This window comes from Mastomys coucha, unplaced genomic scaffold, assembly GCF_008632895.1.
Source record: "Mastomys coucha isolate ucsf_1 unplaced genomic scaffold, UCSF_Mcou_1 pScaffold13, whole genome shotgun sequence".
Taxonomy (NCBI): Eukaryota; Metazoa; Chordata; class Mammalia; order Rodentia; family Muridae; genus Mastomys; species Mastomys coucha.
In genome coordinates this window covers 48320341-48332329 of record NW_022196895.1, presented here as the reverse complement: position 1 = coordinate 48332329, position 11989 = coordinate 48320341, and positions in this window count along the sequence as shown.

Below are 11989 nucleotides of genomic sequence, written 5' to 3'. Positions count from 1 at the left end.
CTTGAGTAAATGATTTCAGTGTCCAATATGGTTGTTTGCTGTTACCTACAAAAAAAACCTGAATTTCATTTTTGGTTAAAACATTATAGCTGTATATATGGTTGATATTCTTGTTTAAGTGCCTTTTATAGTAGATTTTACTTTTGAAATTATATATATATATATATATACACACATATATATATTTTAATATATATAATTACATCCTTTCCCCTTCCTTTTATACCCTCCAACTCATCCCTTGCCCTCTCTTAAATTCATGTTTTTTCTTTAATTATTGTTAGTGTTATACACATACACACATACACACACTTACATCTATAAATATGACCCTCTCAGTCCATATGATGTTACCTGTATGTATATAATCTCAGAGCTGACCACTTGGTATTCTTTGGAGCTTTTCCCTGTGGAAGACCGTTTCTCCACTGTCAGCCTTCCCCAGCTGCTCTTTCTCTAAGACTGTTTCTCCACTGTCAGCCTTCCCCAGCTGCTCTTTCTCTAGGATTTGGACTCCACAAGCTTTCCCCCTTCCATGTTTGCATGTCCATTGGTGTCAACATTGTTCAATTCTTGCCCTTGCAGCCATGTTGATAAAACTCAAAGGGTGTGACATCTCTGACATTTCTAGGAGACACAATCTTAAAGAAAACTCCCTATTCTGCTCGCTCTTACCATCCTTCCAATCCCTCTCCCACAGTGATCACTGAGTCCTAGGTATTGTAGAAATTGTGTTGTAGATGTATCAGTTGTGACTGGGAACCACAGAATCTCTTGTTCTCTGCATTTGTGGTTTTCTGTAATGGTCTTCATCTGATGCAAAGAGAACTTTCCTCTTTTATGGGCACGGATATACTTAGCTGTGGCTATAAGGATAAATATTTGGCATGTAGTTAAAAAAAATATGGTGGTTTGGTAAATGGCAGGCATGATTATTCTAGATCGATGACTTCACTAGTCCCAAGTAGTAAAGCTAGGTTTCCAATCCCAGAAGTGGTTTCCTTCTTGTTGAGTGGGAGCTGATGGTTACTGCCAAGTAATCTTAAGGTTATTATGTCATGATGGTTGTTGTAGTTTGTAGCCATGATAGTGGGTAGCATGCTCCTCCCTTGGAAGCTTGCATGGTGCCTTCTGCTCCATAAAGGCTAGTTCTCAGAGAGGAACCTTCAGGTCAATTCCAAGTCTCTAGAGAGTTGAGGAAGCCTCAGAAGGAAAGTTTATAGGTAGCAGTGGTTGGCCTATGAGGTTTAAGAGTAGACCATGTCTCTATAACACTAAGCACAAGTTCAAGAAAGTAATGGTGTATAAGAGGTAAGTACCTTATATTGACCACTCAAGCTAATGGATGTAAGTCATTACAGTAGCAACAGATTTTCCATTTTGAAAAAAACTTTATATGGGAAGATGTCATCTACAATTTTATGAGGCAGAGGTAAGAGAACTAAATTCCTGGCTTAAAAACTCCAAAGCATAGACAATACTCTTGTTATGAGGGTAATTTAGCTGTTGACTTAAATTTGGAACATTTACCTATGTACCCATTCTGAAAATCATAGAACCTCATGCTCCATAAATGGACCAACAAACCCTAGGAAACAGCACATCTATTTGAAATATGACTTATCTAATATCTTAAATTCACCTTGGAGAGCTAGTTCTTAGAAATGAAAATTCCCACAAAAACGCCACTCCCCACTGGTAACACACCAAGTGCTGTGATGACAGTACATAATGAGATGCACTGAGATTGTCTTTGTGCGTGTGAGCCCATCATCCATCCACATGATGGAACAGGAAAAATTTTCATGTTTAAGTATCACCATTTAAGCCACATTTCTGACGCTCTCATTGCCATAGACATTGAGTCATCTGATGGCCCTGTACAAAATGAAAATCTTGTGAGAGAGTTTCACCATCCTAGACACAGTTAAGGACATTTGTGAGGAGGTCAAAATAACCCCAGCCTAAGGACATGAGAGGTGAAAATAACCTCGGCAGGATTTTGGGTGAAGTTGATCTCAATCTTCCTGGGTGATTCCCAGGAACCCAAGGCTTCATTGAAAGGACAACTGCAGATTCAGGAATAGCGAGAAGCAGAATTGGAAGAGGTGCCTGGAGATGTGGCTGCATTAGAGTTGTTTTATGATGAGACACTGACAGATGAGGAGAATGGATGGATGATGGACGATGGGAGGCACCTTGGAGTAATGTCTCCTGCTAGTGAAGATGCTGAGAACATTGTTGAAACGGCAACAAAGAATAAACTCTATTGGAAAAAAAAATGGTATCAGATGTAATTCCAATGTTGGTGAATGGTCAAATAATGGATGAGATGCTGGGAAATAGTATTGTCTGTTACGAGAAACCACTCACAAGCCTGAGTCAGGCAATATGTCACTGATGCCCTCTTGTAAGTAATCTCTACCATCTGCTTCGTCTTTAGCAATTTCCACCATGATCAGTCAGCAACTACCAACATGGACCTTCTACTATAAAATATATTTCCAACCCATTTGAAGCTAAAATTGCTAGAATCCTTTTCTGTAATAAAGTATGCTAAAATTTAAGTTATGTGTACTTCAGAAATAATTCATACTTCATAGACTATAGCTTATATAAGATAGTTTCTATATGTGTTGAGAAACCAACATACATGACTCACACTGGATGGTGGTACTTGCCCCGTTGTAGTGCTCAGGAACCAAAGCACACCGCCTTTCAGGCATGCCATTAGCACATACTACAACATGAATGCTGTGTAAATAGCAGTTGTGATGTAGTCTTTAGGGAATTATGACAAAATTACATTGTACGAAATCAGTACAGACTCACTTATTTTCCATGCGAATTCTGTTGTGTGTGGGCATGCAGAGCATGCCAGTATGGAAATTTCAGTTTCACAAGATGCCAAACTCAAAAGGAATTTCTTAACAAACCACATCTGGCACATGTTATCTCTCTAGTGGAGGTTTTAGTATATATTACTATATGAAAAATTCTTCAAAGCCCTGCAGTAAAGATTTATGTCTACCATAATTTCTCAAGGTTTATTTTTATTTTTTGTATTTTATAACACTTATCCCATGTATTAGTCAGGGTTTCTATTCCTGCACAAACATCATGACCAAGAAGCAAGTTGGGGAGGAAAGGGTTTATTCAGCTTACTTCCACATGGCTGTTCATCACCAGAGGAAGTCAGGACTGGAACTCAGGCAGGTCAGGAAGCAGGAGCTGATGCAGAGGCCATGCAGGGATGTTTCTTGCTGGCTTGCTTCTCCTGGCTTGCTCAGCCTGCCCTCTTATAGAGCCCAAGACCTCCAGCCCAGGGATGGCACCACCCACAAGGGGCCCTACCCCCTTGATCACTAATTGAGAAAATGCCCCACAGCTGGACCTCATGGAGGCACTTCCCCAACTGAAACTCCCTTCTGTGATAACTCCAGCCTGTGTCAAGTTGACACAAAAACTAGCCAGTACATCCCACTACACTATTTTTGTTTACAAGAGTGTTGGAGTCTCCATGTTAAATAATTTTAATTACACATATATAATCATTTGTAAATTACTTAAAACAAATACACAATGATGTGAGCATTTGAACTGTAGGTATAGGTCTCTGAATCTTATCAATTTGTAACTTGTCTTGTATCCTAAAATTGTATAGATAAGTGGGACCTCTTCAGTGGGAAGGACTACAGTATCTAAACTATCTTTCTTCTTAAGAAATATAAATCATCCTATTTATTAGATGACTTGACTGCTTTGCTCCCCCATATTAAAATATCTTCCTCTTCAAGTATTAGCTGTGTATAGCACACATAGCGAACCAGTTGTGTTCTTCATGGTTATTTATCTTGTACATTCACTATTTTACATTGTAGCTAATAATACAATTAAGTGAATTTCAAGTAAAACTTAGTAGTCATTACAGGAAAGGGGAGATTGGAGTGAATGTCTTGGACGGAAGGGTGTGTGCATTTACATCCTTAGTTTTACTTTTTTTTTTTTTTGGTTTCAGTTACTTGTGGTCACTCATGGTCCAAAAATATTAAATGGGAAATTCCATAGACAGACAATTCATATGTTCTAAATTTACGCACATCAGAAGTAGCACAGTGAAATGTCATGCATTCCTGCTTCTCCCTTCCCAAGACATGGAACACGCATTCCTCCAGCACACTTACACTGTATGTGCTTTTTCTGTTCCTTAATCACTTGAAAAGTGTTGATTACCAGTGTTGGTTACAGTATTTATGTTCAAGTAATCCTTATTTTAACACTGGAAAGTGCTATGCAAGCTTCCCATGGAGAGCAGTAAGCATAGTCTTACCCAGCCGTGCCTATAATTAACAACAATGACTATCGTAGTAAGACATCCCTAAATGTACAATAGTGGCACACATACCTTCATGGTACCCAGCCGCTAGCAAATGGAACTTTAGGCTCACTCAACAGGAGGGCCTAGAAACAGCCAACTACTGATACATCTTAAAGGAGAACCTACAATTGTCTCTTTACCAAACCAGCATAATTTCTAACTGCATTCTCCTTACATTCATAGATGAGTGTAGTTCTCACCTCTCATCAAAGAACCTCTCTCTTTGCAACAGTAGGAGACCATTACAGAAAACAGCAAGTGATCAAGATGGAGAGAATAAATGATCATGTGGTACCCAGCCCCAGCTGGGAGGCTCATCCATGATACTTCAACAGTATGGCTGCCTAAACATGACCAAGACAGACACAACACTGATCACCATCCTAACATGGAAGGAGAAATTGCAGGGACTCCAACTCTAGTTAAAGAACCCTAGGCAAGCAAAGGATGCTGGGAATGGAAAGAACAGTCTTCCTTGGGAGTGAATCCCTGACTGGTGATCCAATGCCAATTAGTCAGCCATGAAATCATGAACATACAAGTAACATTAAATGGGCAAAGCAAATCATATGTGCCTACCATGCATATATTATGTTTCTCTTTCCCTCTCTCCATAGACATATATGTATATTTACAAGTATATATATACATGTAAAACAAATTTTAAAAATGAAGCAAATAGAGGCAAATAATCTTGGTGCTAGAAGGTCTGGGTATCTATCACCTAGCCTGTTAACGAGAAAGAAAATGCCATTAATTTGGAGTTTCAGCTAAAAAATAGTCCAGGGAAGGTATGATGGTTTGTATATGCTTGGGCCAGGGAGTGGCACTATTAGAAGGTATGGCCCTGTTGGAGTAGGTGTGTCACTGTGGGAGTGGGCTATATGAGGACACTAGCTGCCTGGAAGCCAATATTCTGCTAGCAGCCTTCAGATGAAGAGGTAGAACTCTCGACTCCTCCTGTACCATGCCTACCTGGACGCTGCCATGTTCCCACCTTGATGATGATGGACTTAACCTCTGAACCTGTAAACTAGTGTCAATTAAATTTTGTCCTTAGAAGAGTTGCCTTGGTCATGGTGTCTGTTCACTGCAGTAAAGTCCTAAGACAGGAGGCACTTAGCAGATTTTGTCTGTTTCATGAAAACCATTGACACAATGTGATTGGATTCTATGACTGGCCTGGATAACATCATGATCCAGCTTTTGGAACCACCAATGCAAAGGAGGTGGGGTGAAGTGAGATACTGATGGTTTTCACCCAAGTCACATGGCTGAAAGGAAAGTGAGGGAGAGAACAATTGTTACCCAGAAGTGGGTAAATAAAATTCTTGGATGGCAGAAAGTCACTTTGTCTGTGTTTAGTGAAAAGATCAATAAAATCCTAATTTTATAACCTGTCTTAGTCAGGGTTTCTATTCCTGCACAAACATCATGACCAAGAAGCAAGTTGGGGAGGAAAGGGTTTATTCAGCTTACTTCCATATTGCTGTTTATCACCAAGGAAGTCAGGACTGGAACTCAAGCAGGTCAGGAAGCAGGAGCTGATGCAGAGGCCATGGAGGGATGTTCCTTACTGGCTTGCTTCCCCTGGCTTGCTCAGCCTGCTCTCTTATAGAACCCAAGACTTCCAGCCCAGGGATGGCACCACCCACAAGGGGCCCTACCCCCTTGATCACTAATTGAGAAAATGCCCCACAGCTAGACCTCATGGAGGCACTTCCCCAAATGAAGCTCCCTTCTGTGATAACTCCAGCCTGTGTCAAGTTGACACACAAAACCAGCCAGTACATAACCCAACTTAAAACCTTTTCCTCGAATCTGCTCATTCAGATGGATTTTGCTAAGAGAAAACCCATGTTCTCAGATCTAAGATAATGTATCTTCTATCCACCATCTTCCTTTCTTTCCATTATGTGCTTCTCTTGATAGGCCGAAATAGTTTGATTACTACATCTTACCTTCCCTGTTTCACTGAAGCTTGCTAGAGCATCTCTGGTAGGAAGGAAGTCCATCCTTACACCAGAGAGCCGATCTCAGTTCCTTCTCATTGAACCACTCCCCTGGAGTCCCAAAAACAAGGGTCAATCAAAAGAGAAGAGAAAGAAGATGGAAGAAGAGGAGATTCTTTAACCTTTTGCTCTTCTAATTGCCCACTGTCCCCACTGACTCCTATGCCTTTCCTAGTGTTTATGTGACATGATGAATTAGTCTATGCCTTATTCTCTTCTTCTACTTATCACAGTGTATTCAGCCTATTCATAGATCCTGTGGAGTGGCTGTAGTCCAACTGTACAATTAGGAAGGAAAGCAATACTTGGAGACAACCAAAGCAAGATGGCTGAGTTTTGATGAAACTGTAAGGTAACAGAAAGCTCGAGTAGGAGCAGCTGATAGTCAGCTATACCTATTTCTCCCCATTACTCTCCCCCTTCATCTCTTTAAACTCTGGGTGCAAAGAGTTTTTTTTTTTTTTTTTTTTGTCTACTCATGGCTGGTTCTGAGATGAGGCAGGCAATACTCAAGGTTTACCCACGTACCCTGAATGTTTCTGAAACCAAATCCAAGAGAATTAGTATCTGCTTTAAACACAACTGGCAGTCCACAGCCCAAAGGGGATGTTGTCAGAAGGATTAAATGCAAAGCACACATGGTGTACCTTCTTAACCAACTTAGGCTACTTGCTCTTCAAAGGATGACAAACTAGGTAAGGTACATCAAAGGCCCAAGTTGGCCAGAGATGCCTTTTAGTCAACAGGGAGTTGCTCTGTTATTATTTTGGACTTTGAGAAGGATTACCAACAGCTAGACCCAGATGCCCTTATTCCCTCCAACACCCGCTCGGTTTCCTCAGAGGAATACTTCTAAGGGAGGCATGGAAAAAGTACACATTCTCCTTTTCTCTCTCCTCACATATGGAGTTGCACAATGTGGCCACAGGAAATCCTGTGGGACTTTCTTTCTCAATGTCCTGGCAGCTACTGTCCAGAGGGAGTGCTTTAACCTTAAGCACTCCTGTCATTTGAATTTGCTTTTAAAAAAATTAAAATGAATTTAAAAATCCAAAACTTAGATTCATCCCATGAGAATATTCTGGATCATCATTCAAGATCGGTACTTTCATCTTGGCTCTACTGAGATCACATTAGATGGTTGTCATCAACAAATAACTCTTAATTCACTGGAGTAGCCATGTGCCTAAGTGCCTTCTCTGAACTATATACCACTGACAAGGTAATTCCAAAGATACTACGCCAAGTGCTCGTATAGTATAAGAAGTCTGATTTTATCAAATGAAGTCTCACATAGCAAGCAAAGGCCAGTATTTTGGGTTGCTAGCTAAAGTGAAGTGTGGTACCTTTCATGACAAAGATCAGAGGTATAGTAAATATTAAACATCTGAAAGTGTCCTTACCACACTCTATACAGAGACTTATTCAATGAATTATTGTCTTCTTACAACTATGCAGAGGAAATTATTATTTTCTTGATATTCTTGATCACTGAAAGGTTCTAAGAGGCTGTCACTACTTAGGTTCCAGAGACAACAAAGGATAAATACATGCGAATTAATATAGATCTAAACTCTTTGTTATCCTCATAAGCCCTAGTTAGGAACCATAACTAGTTTTTGCAGAGGATCACATTTAGAATATACCTGGGAGTAGTCTTGGAACCAGGCTTATATGAAGAAAGCTCAAGTTATCTGTTGAACAAAGAAGCATACTAGTTAATTTATATGAAGACTGAGTACTAAATGTAATTATTTAAATAACATTACCTTACAATGTCACCCATGAAGTGAGAAGAACATGATAATACATTTCAAGAAATGTAAATGCTCTGTGCATTAATTACACTAGAACGGGGAAGGGAGGTCTCTACAGCCACTCAGGACTGCAGAAATAAGAAAAGAGTTTTGTTCAACAAAATTCACTAGCCAATGTTGGTTCGAACTTCAAGAGTCTGACACTAGCAGGCTCACTTTAGGCATATTTAAGCATACCACAATCAGGGAAAAAATTTTGGTGATAATTGACTCACTCCTGTGTGCACAACGAAGCTTAAGACATGACCACACAGAAAACTCATGTTAAGTACAAGTGATATCTTTCATAATGATAGATGCTATAGATTAACTTTGGAAACAGGCTCAAGATAGACAATTCATGATAAGAGTCTGAGAGAGCCAGTGTGGCCTGGCTACACAGATAGTGCAAAGCGTACCAGGTTATTAGCCATCTCTGTTGCCGGCTTTCATTCTCTTTGAAGAGTCAACCTTGTGTGTTTAACATTCTCGGTTTCCCCAGTGCTTTTCTTGGAGCACGAGGATGTACACACCTGCTCCGCTTTAGGATTGCATAATAATCAAACTTAAAAGTAATGACTTATGAATCATTAGCAGAGGAACTTAAACCTTAGACAGAATCCATGCAAATAAGTGTTACTTTCTAATGTTACTATATCATTAGAATTATGGTGTGTCCTCTAAGGATTCTACTTTAAATTTGGCCTGCTGAGAAAACGACTTTTGCAATCTGACTATAGCTATACCCTAAAGGTTTATACCATGGCACTGCTGAAGGCATTTGTTATGAATGAGACTGAAATATAATACAAAAATAGACCAACAGAGCTTTACTGTGACATCTTGGAAAAATAAAGGTTTTACATTCTCCTTTAAAGCTTTTTTCCTTATTCTAGATTGCCTCCAGTGATGGTCTGCAGTACTTTCTATCAGAGTATTTCAAATGTAAAAGAGGTTAGAAGGAACAATGTGACAAGTCTCCAGCAGCATGAATGTCACCATTAGCCATGACCAAAACAGGGGGGTCACAGGAGCTCCTATTATTCCTTACTTCTCAAAGCTCTTGCTCATTCTATTAGTATAAAATAAACTTATGATACTGCATGGTTTTATCCAGTTCTTCAGTGCATGGTTTTTTATGATTAGGAACCTTTAAAAACAGCATTTTATCATCTTGACTAAAATAAAAAAAAAAATTGACACTTCCCTAACACTATCAAATACCTAGTTTATATTTCTCTTCCATTGTCTTTAAAAACTATTACTTTAATTTGTCAAGTCATCTTGTTTGAATCAGAATTAAACTATGTCTACACATCAAAATTGTTGATTATGTGTTTTACATGTATTCTCCATTCTTCTTGCTGACAGTGTCTAGGAAAATACATTTTTTAATAGTATATTCTCTGTTATATATTTTCCTAATTACATCTTGTGGTGCTCTTGAACAAAGCCTTTAGTTCTCCATAGAACTATGAAAGCACGTACCCAGAGGCTTAAGCAGATGGAAGTCTTAAGGAAGGTAGCTGTATCGTACAAAGAAGCACTATACATATATATGACTGTCTTTCTGTGATGTTAAGACTAGTGGGTCCATTGATAGATGTAAGTTTGACCCATCCATTATAAAATTCTACATCAGATTTTTACCTAATTACCTTGCTAGTTATTAATGAACACTGTTCTATCCATTATCATATTGAGTGTTGTTTTTAAAGAACTAAGAGTGTTGCATAATGTCATATTTGCTTTTTTATGTGAATCGAACCATTTATTTCTTTCATTAATGTAATTCACTAAATTAAGTAGTATTTAAAATGTAAGCCTGATAATAAACTATTTTTTCCTTTTAGCAATCTGAGAGCATTTTGGAAGCTCATGAAAGGCCTCCAAGGTGTGGTGTTCTTTCCTAAGAAAAGCAAAAACATTATTTTTGGAGTTGTTTTTTTGCCCTGTGTATGTGTATTTCTCCCTCCTGACGGTCAAGTGTAACTTTAACCTTCCACAAATTATCTGTTGATTTGAAATATCATGGGAAAAGTTTGACCTAGAACATTTTAGGAAAGGTTGGTGGCTGGAAAGGCAGGAAGGCTGAGGACACTTGGCAAGGTGGCTGTCTTGCATTCTTTACATAGCATTCTCCTTTCTCAAATCTTTTATTAACTTGGTTTCTCAGTCTCTTGTGAACTGATTTTCAAGCACCCGGAATAGCACTCAAGGTCTTCTTTCATCTGTCACACCTACCTTCCCTGGGTTTTCACTCAAGCGCAACACAACCACACCACTGACTACAGCTGACTGCTTCCTTCAGACCTGACACTCAGGAGTGAAGTACCTGCCCCTTAGAGGAGTCTCACCCTACTGTGTCTCTGTCTCTAAGTCTCCATTTTCCTCCCTCCCCTCTCCTTCCCTCTCTTTCCCCTCCCTTCCTCCCTGCCTTCCTCTCTCTGTCTCTGTCTCTCTATCTCTGTCTCTCTCTGTCTCTTTCTTCCATTCAGTTTTTCAAAACAAGGTTTCTCTGTGTAGCCTTGTCTGTCCTGAAAACTCAAAAATTCAAGAAGAATAACATTTGTTATGGAGGAAAGTAACTGTAGAGAAAGAAAAACTATAGTGATTTAATCACTATAAAAGGCACAAAGAAGATACTGTCTAGAGAAGACCTCAATAGACATGAGCTAAAGACAAATTCAGGCCTCCACCTGCTTTAGTCAAGTTTGCAGAAGCTCTGCACCCACACATCAACAAATTGTCTCTTGTCACTTTTGTACTCTAATAACAACATTGAAGAGCTGCCAAGATCATCTATCTGGAAATGCCTAGAATACTCACAATCTTGTCCCTCACAGAAAGTCTGATGATCATTATTATAAAGCATAATATAATGTTATTATATTAATGTAGTATATAAAATCACAACTATAAATTAGTTCCTAATAAGTAGCAGGATTACTAAATTTTATGAGAGAATCACTGTAGATGCAGAAGGTCCTAGTAGAAAAAAACTGGCAATGTGATCAACGCACTATTTCTTAATGGAAAGAAAGAAAATTAGAAAAAAAAAAGGAATACTCATAGTGATGTATAAGAGTGTTGTGATGAGTGGCATTAAAATATGAGCGATGCTCTGAAAGATCAAAATAAAAGGACTTCACACTAACAGATTGTTACTATATTCAAAGCCAAAGCCATAACAAAACTACAGAACGAAGGCTGGAGACTAAGGAAACTTAATAGAAATTTAGCAGTTATGTAAGTCTATATTATTACTGACTTCATAAAGTAGTAATGGTAAGGTCTGATTAGCAGATAAAATTAAAAAAAAAAAACATTTGACACAAATGAACACAGGAGAAAATGTCATGATACATTTCTGAGGCAAATAAATCGAATTAAGTTTAGATTGGATTTTAAGATAATACAGTTTACAAACCTAAAGACTGATTTCCAAGTGCACTCATGATAAAGAAGCAAAGGACCATAGAAAGAAACCTAAAAAATGAATTATAAAGAGTATGAAGTGAAAGAATTAGTAGCCTAGAAGCCTAAATGCATCACAACTGGTGGGCTATTGCTAAAAGGGTTGGCAAAGAAAACAAGGAATACTTCACCTAAGATAACTGTTAAATAATTAATGTAGAAAAATGTAAAGGATAACGATGAAAAACTAAGAATAAAGTCCATTGCCAAAGTAGCCAAGAACCTGAGACAAGATGGGCCATAGGCAGAGAGGAAAACCTACCACCATTATTCTGCTAAGGGAACCTAGCAATGAAATGATTCCTTTTTTTTTTTTTTTTTTTTTT